The sequence below is a fragment of the Salvia hispanica genome, chromosome 5, assembly GCF_029641045.1.
Source record: "Salvia hispanica isolate PSC_SH4W2 chromosome 5, Shi_PSC_v1, whole genome shotgun sequence".
Classification (NCBI taxonomy): domain Eukaryota; kingdom Viridiplantae; phylum Streptophyta; class Magnoliopsida; order Lamiales; family Lamiaceae; genus Salvia; species Salvia hispanica.
The window spans coordinates 25,074,275-25,091,404 of record NC_142696.1 but is presented as its reverse complement, the minus strand read 5'-3'; the positions used below and the strand labels follow the sequence as shown (position 1 = coordinate 25,091,404).

Genomic DNA, 17,130 nt, shown 5'->3' with positions numbered 1-17,130 from the left:
GATTTAATTCGGATAATTATCCCAAACAAATAATTAAATCCAAGAAAAATATGATTCCTTCTCCAATAATAGTGATGGTCGAATATTTCAAATAATTGGGTAGGATATTTATGAAAATCCTATTTAATCTCACTCAACCCTTGGGAAAATAATGTAATACCCGCACCATTAGTTTGCTTTCGATATATTAATGTGGAACTAGAAATGTAACGTCCTCTCTTTTCGTGAAGTTTTAGTGGAACTCGAGCCTTTAATGAAACTTAATCTTTTTAGTTGCGAAGTAAAAACTAAAGAAGTAAGTGAGCGAGTTAAAACAGATTAAAGATACGCTTCGGAAAAATAAAGTGTTTCGAATGGTATTTCGTGTTCAATAAAATGAACAACTAATAAAATAGATTACATGGATCAAAGTCCTCTATGAAAGAAAACAAAGAAAGGAAAATAAACTTTGGAGTGCACTTCGGGCCTTTTCTCCAGGCCCAATTTAGGGCCCGTTTCGGGCAGCCCGTCGGCCCAGACCACGAACCCAGGCCCGCTCGCGGTGCAGCCAGGTAGTAGCCGAGATTTCACTCTCACCTGCAAGATAAAAACAAGTTTTAATGGCTAAGGAACAAGAGTAATTAAGGGACTACTATTAGAAGGGAAGAAACAACCTTTCTTTTGCTATGGAGGACCAAAGACTTACCAAAAGGGGAAAAGTCAAGCCTGCAAATCCTCCACCCTAATGCAGCACCTGTTTCTCACCAGCCACAAGCAAACAATGTGAGTTATGAACCAAAGTACTATGAGAGCATGTGAGAACAAGTTAAATTAATTAGTCAAACTCTAGTACTCCAAGTAGCACCAAAATGTGTCAAGTAAAAGGCTGCTTTGGGGATCAAGAACAAGAGATATGCTGGGCAATAAACCAAACAAGGTCAGCCTCATTAACTCCCCTAAGGTACACAAAATCAGCCCAAGCCGAACAACCTCTTGCTCTCCCTACATATACAAACAAGAGGCCAATTCAAATCTTGGTCAGAATCAAGCAGTTCCAGATTTTTGCAGCTAACAAATTCTTGACCCAACTTTTCGCCCCATAAATATGTGTGTCTCCACTTAGCCTCATTTCTTCACCCCAAACACTTCAATCAGAATTTGTGAGTGAAAATAGCAAGTTGGAAAGTGAGATAGTTTGAGTGTTAAGAGCAGGGGATCAATAGAAAGCAGTAGCTACTTCCAAGAGGTAATACACTTCCATCTTTTTCTTCCAAATATTAGTTCATATCATTCATGTAGAACACCATCACTTAACAATCTTACATCATAATGAAACAAGGAAACATTAAGCTACTGCTCTTATCTAAACATAGTAGCAACCCCATAGCTAACCCTCACCCCTACGCTTATGAATCATGAATGCAAGTTGCAGAATTTTAGTCCACTTCACACATTAGAGCAAGCACAAGAACAATAGGCTTAAGCCCTTTTTTTTTATTTTTGCCCAGCAGTTTCACTTTTTGCCTCTTTTTGAAACTCACGTTTAAGACCAGAAACTAGCTCACACTTAATAAGAATCGAAGTAAACAAAAAGGGAAATAGGCTTTATGACAGAAGACTTAGCTTTAGGCCGACAACCGAAGGACTGTCCGGCGACGAACCGGCGGCGACGGAGGCTGTGGCCGACCGCGAGCAAAGGAGCTCCGGAAATCCGTCAGGACGACGCGAACTCGACGGAGGAGAGGAGGATGGGAGAGGCGGCAGCAGCGCTGGTCTGAGAAGCGGACCGAGCGGCGCCGGCTGCAGTTGGAGACGTCGGCGACGACGACGGGAGGCAGCGACGAGCAGCTTCCAAGCTCTCGGACAGCAGCCACCTCGAGCGCTACACGAGGAAGAGCAGCCTGGAGCGCTGCGTCGCGGCAAGAAAGAGGGAGGCGCTGCCTTTCGGCTCTCCGGTCTAGGAATTCTAGATTTGAGAAAGAATTCGCCGGAGAAGAGCGGTCGACGGCGGAGAGATGGGATGTGTAGAGTTTTGAGTTTTGATTTAGAGAATCAATTTTTGGGGTTTTCGTTCTTGAAAGAGAGTGAGACCGAGGGTTTTTGGGGGGAGGACATCAGATTCTCCGGCGGCGCAAGGGAGGCGCCGACCGGAGCATCTAGCGGCGGGCGACGAGGAGGCGCCGCCACACTTCTCTCCGCTTAGGGTTTCGGTTGGGAGAATGAGGGAGAAAGAGGGAGAGGTCGATGGGTTATGGTTAGATTTGGGCCTCTCCTTATTTCTTTTGTTTTGGGCCTCATATTAGTTAATGAGATGGGCTAGTGGTGTAAGCATTTTTTTGGGCCACTAATTAGATTAAAGTAGGTGTGAGGAATCTAATTAAGTCTTGGACTCTCCTATTTTATGGATTAAATAATAGTCCGCTAATTAATTCTACGAAGATAAGTCTAATTTTTTTCGGAAAGTAGCAAGAGTGCTCAAATGATTAATTTTAAGAAATTACAATACGCTAACGATAAATAGACCTCGAGCCAAATTTTTAGTACTTAAATGAATGGCTTAGGAGGTAACACCCTCAAGTTAAGCGAATAATTTTTCCCAATTTAATTAAATCTACTGATTTAATTAATATTCAAGAATTCTAGAACTCTTCTAGAAAATTTAGAGGAAGAATAAAATGATCACGCACTTAGGATGCATTCATGTTTAAGCTTAACGGATATCTCAAAATCTAATTAAGTATCATTTTATTTCCTAAAGGGGCGTCTTCGAACGTCATCTAAGACCAAGTTAAGGAAATTTCGGAAGGAGCTTTCGCTTTTGAGGTGGGCATTTCTTTCAAAACGTGATTTCAGTATGAAAATGTGAATCTTTGCTCAAGTATGTTGTCATGCCATATTTTGTTTTATGATTACCTATCTGCTTGGCTATGCCAATTTAGTTAAATCGAATTCGGGTCCCAGTAGGGCCGCAAACCCTACTCGGACTAGTGTACACATGAGGGGACCGTGAGCTAACAAAGGAGTTGGCCGGTCCAGTGACCGTCGTGGAATGTGGCCACATTCCCGGTTCACATCAGTTTCAGATATGGTATATCTATGTTTTGTGATTGCGCAATCAAATCTTTACTCAAGGAAAAGTATTTTAGTGACTCGGGTCTTTTAAGTAAAACCCCGTGATCACTCAACTGTGGCATTGACAATTAAAGATAGAACCATTTTTGGCAATGTGCCCACTGAGTATATCAAATACTCAGCCCTGCATGTTATTTTCAAATGTGCAGGTTGAACGTGAACGAGCAGGCGAAGGTGTTGGGAATGATCCTTAAATAAGTAGATAGGTAGCCCAAGGTAGCATGTCTTCCTACGTGCTATTTTGTCTTGGACTCTTCCGCTGCAAATCTAGAATTTTGTGCTAGAAAGCTATGAACTTAGTCTTGATACTCTGAACACGTTTTGACTATGTACCCATATGCCTTTGATACTATTGATTTAAGTGATTTCATCCTTTTTATTGTTGTTCCTTGATTACTGAGAATTGTTTAGTCGCGAAATAGCTACGCTCACTAGCACTAGGGAGTTGTGGTCGTGACAAATAATTCACCACAATGATATTACTCCGCATCAAATATTCACATATTCGAATTTCACTTCCACTTCACATTTTCCACGACTTTGACCATTCCGCGGCCATGTCATATTTTCCACATCTTTGACTTTTCAACGCCACGTCATATTATCAACAAGTTGACTATTCAACTCAATCTCAACTCTCATACGCAATTAGGTCACAAAGACATTATGTAATTAATCACTCATCAATTAATCCACATATCATAGCATTTAAGGCATTTAATGCAAAAATTTTATAAACCAAAAATTAGGGTTTGAAAAAGTGGGGTGCACCCTAAAACTAATAGGTGATAGGATGAAAGGTCCATAAAACTTATATATAGATTTCCGTTCTTTATGAATACCTATGTGAGATAGTTATATATGTATAGGAATGTGATCAAATGAAAACTCTAAGTATTGTACAAACTCAAAACTATGATCTGGACCATTGAAAAATGTCAACAGATAAAAAAAACATCAACAGGAAAATGTGAACAGAATTTCAACGGTAGTCAAAGATTGATGTTGTGTTGATATTGTGTTGATTATGTGTTGACATTAAAATCTTGAAATTTTACAATGTGTTGATATTTTATTAAAACTGTGTTGAGGTGTTTTGAGTTTGTACAATATATAATTTTGCATTTTATCACTACACAAATATGTAGTTTCAATTGCCAATAATATCAACAACTTAGAATAAAAAGAAAGCATATCTAAGTTGATGACAACTTATCTTAATATTTTGCTTTTATAAGACGCTTCCATTGACATTCCTTAATTTTAGTAGGAACACTGACCGTGAAGAAGGTTTAAAGCATGGTAATTACCGACTTTAAATTTATTTAAAATTATCATTAGCCATTTTTTATAGTTTTAATTTGAATATCTATTTTCTCTAGAGTACATAGATAGCATGTTAATTAATTTACATCATTAGTTTAAGTTAATATACTCCCTACGTGTGTGAAATATTTTCCACTTTGTCTTTTTCCATTTTTAATAAATAGACCTCATTTTCTACTAACTTGTAACACTCATATGCTATTATAAAACTAATATATAAATGTAAGATCCATATTCCACTCATTTTCTTCATATTTCTTAAAAATCTGCGCAAAATCAAATGTGAACACCATTTCGTGGATGAGAGGGGTATAAGTTATTGCTCTACGTTCCCCTTCGGTTCAGACAAATCTAAAAGATTAATATTCATTATTTTAATAATTTTGTATGTATATTATCTAGAGCTCTAAGTCAAAGATTATAAATGCTGTTAAAGAGCTAAATAAATATAGAGCTGAGAGAGGCCCCAAATCGGGGTACTATGTATATCGGTACCGTATAAGGAATTGAATGACGAATTCATAATTATAATATCAAAAATTCAAATTTCAATAACATCTCTAATTTAATTGATTGGACCTGTTGGAAGATTGAAAGAAGATCACGCCATATCCTGAGGAAGATATGCGAGATTATATCTTACCTAAGTTGGGTCGTGTCATTGCCATTAATTTATCCTGCAAAGAATATGGAGAGAGAGAGAGAGGTGATGGCCACACGTAGTAAAGATGATGAGTTGTTGATTATGTGCTTGTTTATGTTATTTAATGTTGCTACTTCTCTTCTCTATTGTCGGCGGATTTGCAAGGCTGAAGTGTTATGTTTCAAATATGTGTTGCACTTGTAGAAATATTTGGACTTCAATTATTAGTACTACTACTATTTATGCACGTAGGTTTTTGATGTAAGATCATTATGACATTGGATTTTTGTTATTCAAATTTAGCATTTTATTTGAATTAGTTGTTAATATAAATTTTGTTGGATGGTTAATAGCAATTTAATATGATTTTTCTACATTGAAAGTGGAAACGTAATTATGTATTTACTAAATATGTAAATATAAAAATTTGAAGGACTAAATGTAATTTATAAAAATTTATAGGATGAAAATACAAATTACAACAATTTGTAGGTCAAAAGTATAAATCAAATAAATATAGGTGGGAAGTTGTAATAATATATATTTGTGGGGTTTATTTGTAAATTTTCGTTAATTTATATAGTGCAGTTTAAAAGAATACTTTATGACACTATACATTGTGATGACAAGAGTTTTTGCTTGACACATTTTGAGTGTAAGAAAGAAAGATTTATCTTCGCACTTTGCTTGTTATCACATTTTTTTCCTCACACGTGCAATAAGTGCCATTAAGATAATAGTTTTCTAGTTGCATTTATACATGTCATAATATGTGAATTTTCTAGTAGTGTCAGCTGATGAGGCAACGTAACATAAACACTGGAGGGAAGTCATGTTCACTGAAATGAAGACACTAATAAAGAATAACACTTGGGTAAAAGGAAAACAACCTGAAGGAGTGAATACCGTTGGGTGTAGATGGGTGTTCACGATCAAGAGAAGGCCAGATGGTACAATAGACAGATATAAGGATCGTCTTATGGCAAAGAGATATACTCAGACATACGGCATAGATTATTCTGAGACTTTTTCCCGAGTGGCCAAAATCAATACTGTAAAAGTACTATTCTCGATTGCTGGCAACAAGGACTGGCCGCTACACCAGTTTGATGTGACCAATGCCTTCCTACACGGAGAACTCCCAAAACCAGTATTAATGGAACCCCTGCCTGGATTTGCTGGTGAATTTCGAGATGGAGAAGTGTGTCATTTAAAGAGGACACTGTATGGCTTGAAACAATCTCCGCGAGCATGGTTTGGGAGATTTACAGAAATGATGAAGAAGTACGAATACAAGCTGAGTAATTCCGACCATACTCTCTTTCTCAAGAAAAAGAACGGTAAGATCACGTGTCTTATTATATATGTAGATGACATGATCATTTTTGGAGATGATGAGGAAGAAATAGCTGAGCCGAGGAAGAACTTGTTTAAAGAGTTCGATATGAAAGACTTGGGACTTCTTAAATACTTCTTAGGAATAGAAGTGCTACGGTCGAAGAAAGGAATCTTCATTAACCAGAGGAAGTATATACTGGATCTATTGGCTGAAATCGGGATGCTTGATTGCAAACCAGTAGATACACCAATGGTCCAAAATCATGGATTGCAGATGAAGAAGGAAGCTAAGCATGCAGATCGAAGGAGATATCAAAGATTAGTTGGGAAGTTGATTTACTTGTCCCACACGAGACCAAATATTTCCTATGCAGTGGGAGTAGTAAGTCAGTTTATGCATGCACCTCAGAAGAGCACTGGGAGGCAGTTTTGAGAATAGTTCGATACCTGAAGGGCACGGCTGAACATGGGCTTCTGTTTGAGAAACACGGACTCATGGAAATACAGATGTTGACTTGGCAGGAAACCCAAATGACCGGAAATCGACTGCGGGGTACTTAACCTTTGTGGGAGGCAACCTCGTGACATGGAAAAGTATGAAACAGAAGGTGGTAGCACTATCTAGTGTAGAAACAGAGTTTCGGGGAATTAAGAGTGGACTAACAGAGATATTGTGGCTAAGAAGACTTATGACAGAGTTAGATCTTTATTCTGCACAACCGTGTAGACTATTCTGCGATAACAAGGCGGCAATCAGTATCTCTGAAAAATAACATGATCGGACCAAACACGTGGAGGTTGATAGACACTTCATAAAGGAGAATATTGAAGCAAAGATAGTTGAGATGTCGTATGTCAAGTCCGAGGATTAGTTGGCTGACATTCTGACAAAGGCTGTGAACTCGAAATCATTTCGAGAAGTATTGTGCAAGTTAAGTATTGGATACCCTGTTAGTTAACTTAAGGGGGAGTGTTGGAAGATTGAAAGAAGATCACGCCATATCCTGAGGAAGATATGCGAGATTATATCTTACCAATCGTAGGAGATATGAATAAATGTAATTAATATAAATTAGGTTTTCCTTGCATAGTATTTCCCAGTCCTATATAATAGTGTACAATGTATGATGAACATATCTCTCTTAATAGGACAATATGAAATAAACGTAAATTAAGAATCATTCCCTTATAGATCACGAAATATCTGATCATTTGTTAAATTTCATTAAAAGCTAAAAAACATTCTTTTTCTACTAGTTTAAGTTTAATTTGATCTAGATACCTACCTCCGTTAGTATAAAATATGAGTAATATTATATTCTTTCACTTTAGGGCCTGGGCTATATTCTTATCTTGGGGAATGGGCTATAGTATAAAATATGAGTAATATTATATTGAAAGGCCCCTACATGCTTGTTCCGTCCATGCAGTTAGGATCGCTCTACAGTTAGCTAGGTGGTCACAAAGTACAAGGAAACAAATCAAAATTCAACAACCATAAGTTCCACATGGCACGACTGGATTGGCCTTCATCATGAGGTCAGGTAAGAACGAAGCCATGAATTTATTCCGAGACAAACAAAAATATTACATGGGAAAAATGTAAGAGTTTAGGAAGGACATTTTATAAAAAATAAAAATTATTTAAATTTTATAATAAAATAATTTATTCGTATGTGAGGATATTGAATGACCCCTACATGCTAGATCAATCCATGCAGTTAGGGTTGCACTACAGTTAACTAGGTTGTCACAAAGTACAAGGAAACAAATCAAAATTCAAGCAACCATAAGTGCCACATGGCACAACTGAGTTGGCCTTCATCATGTGGTAAGGTATGGATGAAGTCAGGAATTTATACTTAGACAATCAAAAATACTACATGGGAAAAATTTAAGAGTTTGAAGGGACATTTTATAAAAACTAAAATGATTATGGGAAAAATTTAAGAGTTTAGGAGGGACATTTTGTAAAAAATAAAAATTATTAAATTTTATAATAAATGAATTATTCATATGTGAGGATATTGAATGGCCCCTACATGCTAGATCCGTCCATGCAATTAGGATCGCTATACAGTTAGCTAGGTGGTCATAAAGTACAAAAAAATATATCAAAATTCAACAACCATAAGTGCCACATGGCACGACTGGATTGGCCTTCATCATGTGGTCAAATAAGGACGAAGCCAGGAATTTATACCGAGACAAACAAAAATATTACATGGGTAAAATTTAAGAGTTTAGGTGGGACATTTTATTAAAAATAAAATTATTAAATTTTATAATAAATGATTTATTCATATGTGAGGATATTAAATGCCCCCTACATGCTAGATCCGTCCATGCAGTTAGGATCGCTCTATAGTTAGTTAGCTAGGTGGTCACAAAGTACAAGGAAACAAATCAAAATTCAACCACCATAAGTGCCACATGGCATGACAGGATTGGCCTTCATCATGTGGTCACGACGAAGCCAGGAATTTATTCTGAGACGAAAAATAATATTTCATGGGAAAAATTTAAGAGTTTAGGTGGGACATTTTATAAAAAATAAAAATTATTTAAATTTTATAATAAAATTATTTATTCATATGTGAGGATATTGCATGGCCCCTACATGCTAGATCAATCCATGCAATTAGGATCGCTCTACAGTTAGCTAGGTGATAACAAAATACAAAGAAATAAATCAAAATTCAGCAACCATAAGTGCCACATGGCACGACTGGATTGGCCTTCATCATGTGGTCAGATAAGGACGAAGGCAGGAATTTATACCGTTACAAAAAAAAAATATTACATAGGAAAAATTTAAGAGTTTCGGAGGGACATTTTATGAAAAAATAAAAATTATTAACTTTTATAATAAATGAATTATTCATATGTGGGGATATTGAATGGCCCCTACATGCTAGATCCGTCCATGCAGTTAGGATCGCTCTGTAGTTAGCTAGGTGGTCACAAAGTACAAAGAAATATATCAAAATTCAACAACCATAAGTGCCACATGGCACGACTGAATTGGCATTCATCCTCTGGTCAGATAAGGACGAAACCAGGAATTTATACCGAGACAAACAAAAATATTACATGGGTAAAATTTAAAAGTTTAGGAGGGACATTTTATAAAAAATAAAAATTATAAAATTTTATAATAAATGATTTATTCATATGTGAGGATATTGAATGCCCCCTACATGCTAGGTCCGTCCATGCAGTTAGGGTCGCTCTGTAGTTAGTTAGCTAGGTGGTCACAAAGTACAAGGAAACAAATCAAAATTCAACAACCATAAGTACCACTGGCACGACAGGATTGGCCTTCATCATGTGGTCACGACGAAGCCAAGAATTTATTCTGAGACAAAAAATAATATAACATGGGAAAAATTTAAGAGTTTAGGTGGGACATTTTATAAAATAATAAAAATTATCTAAATTTTATAATAAAATTATTTATTGATATGTGAGGATATTGCATGGCCCCTACTTGCTAGATCAGTCCATGCAATTAGGATCGCTCTACAGTTAGCTAGGTGATCACAAAGTACAATGAAATAAATCAAAATACAGCAACCATAAGTGCCACATGGCACGACCGGATTGGCCCTCATCATGTGGTCAGATAAGGACGAAGCCAGGAATTTATACCGTTACAAAAAAAAAAATATTACATGGGAAAAATTTAAGAGTTTCGGAGGGACATTTTATGAAAAAATAATAATTATTAAATTTTATAATAAATGAATTATTCATATGTGAGGATATTGAATAGCCCCTACATGCTAGATCCGTCCATGCAGTTAGGATCGCTCTATAGTTAGTTAGCTAGGTGGTTACAAAGTACAAGGAAACAAATCAAAATTCAACAACCATAAGTGCCACATGGCACGACTGGATTGGCATTCATCATCTGGTCAGATAAAGACGAAGCCAGGAATTTATACCGAGACAAACAAAAATATTACATGGGTAATATTTAAGTGTTTAGGAGGGACATTTTATAAAAAATAAAAATTATTAAATTTTATAATAAATGATTTATTTATATGTGAGGATATTGAATGGCCCCTACATGCTAGATCCGTCTATGCAGTTAGGATCGCTTTATAGTTAGTTAGCTAGGTGGTCACAAAGTACAAGGAAACAACTCAAAATTCAACAACCATAAGTTCCAGTTGGCATGACTAGATTGGCCTTTATCATGTGGTCAGGTAAGAACGAAGCCAGGAATTTATTCCGAGACAAACAAAAATATTAGTACATGGGAAACATTTAAGAGTTTAGGAGGAACATTTTGTAAAAAATAAAAATTATTAAATTTTATAATAAATGAATTATTCATATGTGAGGATATTGAATGGCCCCTACATGCTAGATCCATCCATGCAGTTAGGATCGCTCTATAGTTAGTTAGCTAGGTGGTTATAAAGTACAAGGAAACAAATCAAAATTCAGCAACCATAAGTGCCACATGGCACGATTGGATTGGCCTTCATCAATCAAAATTCAGCAACCATAAGTGCCACATGGCACGATTGGATTGGCCTTCATCATGTGGTCAGATAAGGACGAAGCCAGGAATTTATACCGTTACAAACAAAAATATTAAACAGGAAAAATTTAAGAGTTTTGGAGGGACATTTTATGAAAAAATAAAAATTTTTAAATTTTATTAGTAATGATTTATTCATATGTGAAGATATTGAATGACCCCTACATGCTAGATTCGTCCATGCATTTAGGACCGCTCTAAGTCAGCTAGGTGGTCAATAAGCAGTCCTGTAGCCTGCCTCACTCTTCTACAACGGCATTGTTTAGCACCGTTGTAATTACTCTTCTTAGATATCATTATCTGGTATTCTTGTGTGAATATGATGACCCATATGTTTGGCTGGCCCCAAATTTTTGGGTATACGAACATATAGTCAAATTCGTTCGTACAATTAAGCTGATTTTATTTTCCAACTTTCACATTATTTATATAGAAATATAAATATATTTATACTCATCTTGCAATTAACATGATTTCATTAATTGAGATATATATGTAAATTTATCATAAAAATAAACTGATAAGAAAATATATTTAGTCTATTCAATAAATGTCCCTATTTAAAATATCAAAATTTTCTATTTCTTTTAGTTTTTGTCAGAAATAATTTTTTCCTATCTTTTTCTTATCCAAAATAATATTCTAGCTTGGCATCTGCTTCACATTCCGGTACTACAAATCAAAACTTCATTGAGACCCCCAATATATATTCTACGTCTTCATGAACTATTTGTACTATAAAAGAGCTAGAAGTCATAGTATCCAAGCCTTAGGGCGTGTTCATGTCCTTTAGAGTGAAAGAAACAGGAGTTGGGATCCCCTGCTGTGCAAAATGCCACAGCAGAGGATGTTGTGCACATCAACTCCATCCATTGTTAAAATGAAAAAAATAATATAAGTATGTAAAGTTATTCAAAGGTGGAGATGTGCACAGCATCCCTGCTATGGTATCTCAACCCAATAAACAGATATAATTCTGGATCAGATTTACCTGCATGGGGCCCACATAAATGAACAATTAATCTTCAAGGTTCAAGAAATAGATCCAGATTTTGCTTACTTAATTTTGTTTTCTATTTATTTTTAAACATTCATTTGTTAACTGACTCAAATTCCCCTTTCAAATGCCCCTAGTAATTGCTTTAGTCCATGAACACGCAAGGGTTAAGAAGAAGATTCACTGAGTTAAGAAATCTAGGCTTCTTATTAGAAGTTCTTCACAGTCTCATCAATTCCCCAACGTAGACACTTTTCCTCTTCAATCTGGGCTTCTTAGAAGTTCTTCATAGTCTCATCAATCTGACCGTGTGTGGGAAACGGCCGAAGCCGTGCGGGACGGAGGTGGCGTGGGCTTTGCGAGGAGAGCGCAGAGGTGGTGACAACCTTCGAATGTTTCTTTGAAATTGGTGACAATTTAAGAGAGGAATTTAGAACAGGGAGGCAGATGGAATCGGCGGGGGGGTTAGAGAGAAGAGTGGAGAGAGTGGCAAGAGGAGAGGTGGCTGGTGGGAGCTTGAGATTTTTCAGATTTGAGATTCATGTGTCCCCTTGGGGATTGAGATTTGCAGAACTTGAGGGAACAAAACTTGCACTCATGGAATTTTCCAGCTTCATCTTTTTGTAAGAATTGAGGAAGAAGACGAAAATCTGCAGGTGGGGAAATCCGAAATGCAGGTGAGGAAGATGACTGGGTGAGAAATTGAATTTTTAAGGGGTGAGTGGGTAATTATGCATTCATTTCTTGACACAGTAATCGATTCAGAAATAAAAACTACCAAAATGATGAGAATTGATATGTGTATTACACATCCCAACAGGCGGGCCTAGTTTGTACCTCGGGCTTTCCCATAAATTAATCTTGAAACATGATCAGTCAATAACACCAAGATTTACCCCTATTTCTTATCATATCTAGAAACTTGAGCACACCCTCCATGGAGCAACCTAATTCACACACCAACAGTTTGGCGGTGGAAGAAACTTTGCGGAAAAATAAAGAAGAAAAGATAAAATAACGATAAAAGATAAATTTATTTGATATTTCTTGAATGCATAACATGTGGTCTCCTACACATATTTATAATACGTGGGGATACAATAATATCCTACCAAAATATAATAAATCAAATCTAATAATATCCTAAGCAAAAAGATATGGAGAATCAATAAACTATAGAAAAGATAAGGTAAATCAATACTAAATGGATAATAAGATATGGAGGATATTCCCGAAGATATGCTCGTATCAAGTAGCTACAACAAGCAAAGGACACCTTTTATGGATTGTAATTCCACGGGATTCGCTTACATTTAACTCCTCCATGTTCACTGCATTAAGCAATCCCAAATCGAACTTGTGCGCCTACTTGGCTAGTGCCAGTTCATCAACCACCATCACAAATGTACACCAGGGCATCCCCTTCGGCCTGCCCCAAACGGAACCAACTCAAAATGCAAACCTCTAAAGTCTTTTCTAGTCTCAAGAAACCTATCCGGACGAAGTTCCTCCGGATTTTTCCACAATGATGGGTCCCTAGAAATCCCCCAAGCATTGATCATCACACGTGTACCAGATGTGATGTCGTAGCCGAATACATTTGTGTATTGTGTTGATTCACGAGGGATTAGTAATGGGATCGGTATATGCAGCCTTAGACTCTCCTTCAACACTGCTTTTAGATAAGGTATTTTCTCCAAGTTTTGCTCATCGATTTCGTCCTTGCCTTTGGCTACTTCTCTCACTTCATTTTGCAATGGCTTCATGGAGGTTTATGATACGCATGCCGTCCCAACAACACCAACGACGGTGACTGCCACTCCTGATGATCCAAACTACCAATGAGAGCAGGGTGGCTTCCACGGAAGAGAGTGTTGCAGAGGGAGCGCGGAGAAAGAAGGGATGAAGAGGTTACACGGAAGTGGAGTCGAGAAGAGATGGAAGACCGAAGCGGCAATCCAAGCAGCCGGTGAAGTTTGGAGACTTTGTGTCTCGTTAGTTTTAGTATTTTTGTTATTTTGATGGATATTTATATTTTGGACTTATTTATTTTATATTTTGAGTCGAGCGTAATTATAAGCTCTGTGTCGGGTTTTCTTGTTGGTTCTTTCTCGATATGATCGAGTCGAACCAAACCTAGGGTCCTTAGATATATAAATAGGGATTCTGTGTGTTGATACAATCAATCAACATATCAGAAATTTCCTAATTTTCTCGCAATTACTTTTTGCCAAGTTTTGTTATATACGGCCAAACCCTTGTTGGCGCGGGAATCTCGGTTGCTCGACGGGGATTTATCTCTGCGAACGGACCTTTATCTGGCGAATATCTCGCCTTGGCTATCGTTATGGTTTAATTCGTAACATTTTGGTGCTTTCATTTGGATCTCATGATGATTGAAGGCTCTTTGGTTCGAACCGATGCGATCACCACGACTACGACTGCTCCGGCGGTTACAGTGGATACGACGGTGTCACGACCGCACTTACTAGTGATAACAAGATTACATTTACAGCGGAAGTGTTCAAGACAATACATCACGTATGAAGTCATATGTATTGGACCTCTTAGGCTAACTCATTATCACCATTTGCTCAACACCATCTCTCGCTCGTTCACGTTCAACCTACACGTTAGAAAAGAAACATGCAAGGCTGAGTACTTGGTATACTAAGTGGGCACATTGCCGAAACATAATTTTAGTACAATTTTTGTCAGCCAGTTGAGTGATCTCGGGGTTTTAACTTAAAAGGTGTGAGGCACTAAAATTACTTTTGTTCATAAAATTGATTGCGCAATCGTAAATATAGATACCATATCTGAAACGTATGTAAACCGGGAATGTGGCTACATTCCACGCCGGTCACTAGACCGGACAACTAGAAAGCTAGCACACGATCCCCATGTGTGTACACTAGTCCGAGTAGGGTTTGCGGTCCTACTGGGACCCGAATTCAATTAAACCTAATTGGCATAGCCAAGCAGATAGGTAATCCATAAAACATAAAGGCATGACAAAACACAAATAGCATAATTTTCACATAATCATGCAAAAAGGCAAGTTCACATTTTGAAAGAAATGCCCACCTCGATAGCTTAAGTCTTTTTCGGGAAAATCATTGACTTGGTCTTGAACGACGTGCGAAGACGTCCCTTTAGAAAATAAGGTAATATTTTAGTTAGACTTTATGAAGTCAAAAGAACTTAAACGTGAATGCATCCTAAGTGCGAACTTATTTTATTATTTTGCTTATCTCTCTAGAAAAATCCTAGAATTCTTGCAACATTAATTAAATTAGGAGATTTAATTTATTGTGGAGGCTTAAGAAATTATTCGTTTACCTTGTAATTGTTACCTTCCATGTATCTTGTTCACTCAATTTATCATCTCGGGATTTTAATTAGCAAACCGTCACTTAGGATTTGATTATTTGATTGAGCAATTTAGGAAAGCTCATGATTTAATTAGGCACAGACTTTATTTTAATTATTGGCCCAAACTCCTTAGATCATTAAAAGAAAATATTAGCCCACTTCTTTGTTAAGTTCCTTAGCCCAAGATTTAATTAAAACCTTAGCCCACTTTTTTTAAATAAGCCCCAAAACAATTAAAAAGGATAGGCCCAAAACATACATCCCCGATTCCCATCTCTCATTCTCTTTTCTCAAATTGGGGAAGAAATCCCTTGACCGAAGGAGAAGCAGCGGCGTGACACTCCATCCCTTGCTCCTTCTTCTGATTTCACAAAATCCCAAATCAAATCCCTAAAACACAAGACAGCCCCAACTTGAAAGAAATCTCTAAAATGATAATGATGAAGCAGCGTCTTCCCCGGTGATCGTCGACCGTCACTCAAACAGCAAGGAGCGGTGCCGAATTGTAAAACTAATTAAGGCAAGTGAAAGGCGATTTGAGTTCTTAGCATGAAGGGAGAAGTGAGGAGGGAGAGGAAACGAAAACCCCACTCCAAGCTCTCTAACTTCCTCTCAAACTTACTATCAAACTTGCTACTGAATTTTTGATATGTGTGGAAGGGAGAAATTTATGCATATGATGGGGTTTTTATAGGCCAACTTGGTGTACTTTGGGAGGATTAAATGGGGCTTATCCTCTTTTGTTTTCATGCCGCAGCACATCCCCTTAATTGGTCCTCACAGCTGCACTTTTACTTAAGGATTTTTGGTGGCATTTGTGGTACTAGGTACTTGACAATAAATTCATCTTGTTCCCATATGATCACCTAGTACTTAGCCATTAACTCTTATTGTTTGATTGTGGCTGGTACATAAGCAAGAATGCAGGTGCTGCCATAGTGTGGAGGATTTGCAGGTTTTGACTTACCTTTATTGGTGGGTTTTTGGTCTTTTATTGCTAAAGACGGGTTGTTCCTTTTCTCCTAAAGGTAGTTTCCCTAATTCCTAGCAACTAACACTTGTTTTTATCTTGTTGGAGGAAAATGTGACTTGGCTGCCGCATTGCTGTCCGAGGCATGGGCTCGCTGCCCTGGGCGCGACGGGCTGTTCGGAACGGTCCGTGATTTGGGCTTGGGAGAAAGAGGCCCAAAGTGCAAGCAATATAGCAATATAGTTTCTTAAGCTCTAGGCCCATACTTGTGTATTTTTTAATAGCATCCATAATTCCCTTTTCTTCAATTCATAAACCCACATGAATTTAGTTATGTAAGTTAAAGTGTAGTACGCGTTAGTTCGGGAAAGGGATCTTCGTAACTCACTTCTTAACTAAGGCCAACTTATTCATGTGGTGATTGAAGCCAATGACGGATCCAAAAACCGAACTCGCGGGGTCAAAAAATAATTAATAATATATTAGTATAATATTTAGATAATTATTATATATTAATACAATTAAAATATTGCATTATTTTTGTTAAGTATGATAATTTATTAATTCCAGGATCCATATTTTTGAAAATATAAAAAAAACACACCATACAATAATTTTATTTTATTTGTAATTTTACAAATATTATTGTTATTTAACTACAAATAAAAATAAAAGTCAAATCAGATCAAATCAAATTTATGATTTATACTAAATGACAATTATTTTTAATATTTTACAGATTTTGAATTTACTTGAACTATTAATTAAATTAAACAAACACATGTGAATAGTACTACTGAGTATAATTAAAAGAA

General features: G+C 36.8%; 4 long non-coding RNA genes and 1 pseudogene across 5 annotated transcripts; 2 read left to right on the top strand and 3 right to left on the bottom strand.

Annotated features, from left to right (window-relative positions):
• Window positions 1-330: 330 nt before the first annotated feature.
• Window positions 331-2,190, bottom strand: LOC125187167 (uncharacterized). The gene is made up of 2 exons (XR_007170574.2): window positions 686-2,190; window positions 331-576 (listed from the first exon to the last, which is right to left on the bottom strand). It is a non-coding gene; the product is annotated as an uncharacterized LOC125187167 (long non-coding RNA).
• A 534-nt stretch (window positions 2,191-2,724) lies between these two features.
• On the top strand, window positions 2,725-3,490 carry LOC125187168 (uncharacterized). The gene is made up of 2 exons (XR_007170575.2): window positions 2,725-2,802; window positions 3,261-3,490. It is a non-coding gene; the product is annotated as an uncharacterized LOC125187168 (long non-coding RNA).
• A 1,444-nt stretch (window positions 3,491-4,934) lies between these two features.
• Window positions 4,935-7,399, bottom strand: LOC148926523 (uncharacterized). The gene is made up of 2 exons (XR_016130541.1): window positions 6,866-7,399; window positions 4,935-6,784 (listed from the first exon to the last, which is right to left on the bottom strand). It is a non-coding gene; the product is annotated as an uncharacterized LOC148926523 (long non-coding RNA).
• A 4,482-nt stretch (window positions 7,400-11,881) lies between these two features.
• LOC125189635 (cytochrome P450 71A6 pseudogene) lies at window positions 11,882-13,736 on the bottom strand (annotated as a pseudogene).
• A 1,866-nt stretch (window positions 13,737-15,602) lies between these two features.
• On the top strand, window positions 15,603-16,698 carry LOC125190520 (uncharacterized). 2 transcript variants are annotated; one of them, XR_016130547.1, is made up of 4 exons: window positions 15,603-15,865; window positions 16,103-16,172; window positions 16,262-16,320; window positions 16,424-16,698. It is a non-coding gene; the product is annotated as an uncharacterized LOC125190520 (long non-coding RNA). The 2 variants fall into 2 exon arrangements; XR_007170931.2 differs by having other exon boundaries at window positions 16,040-16,172.
• Window positions 16,699-17,130: the final 432 nt, after the last annotated feature.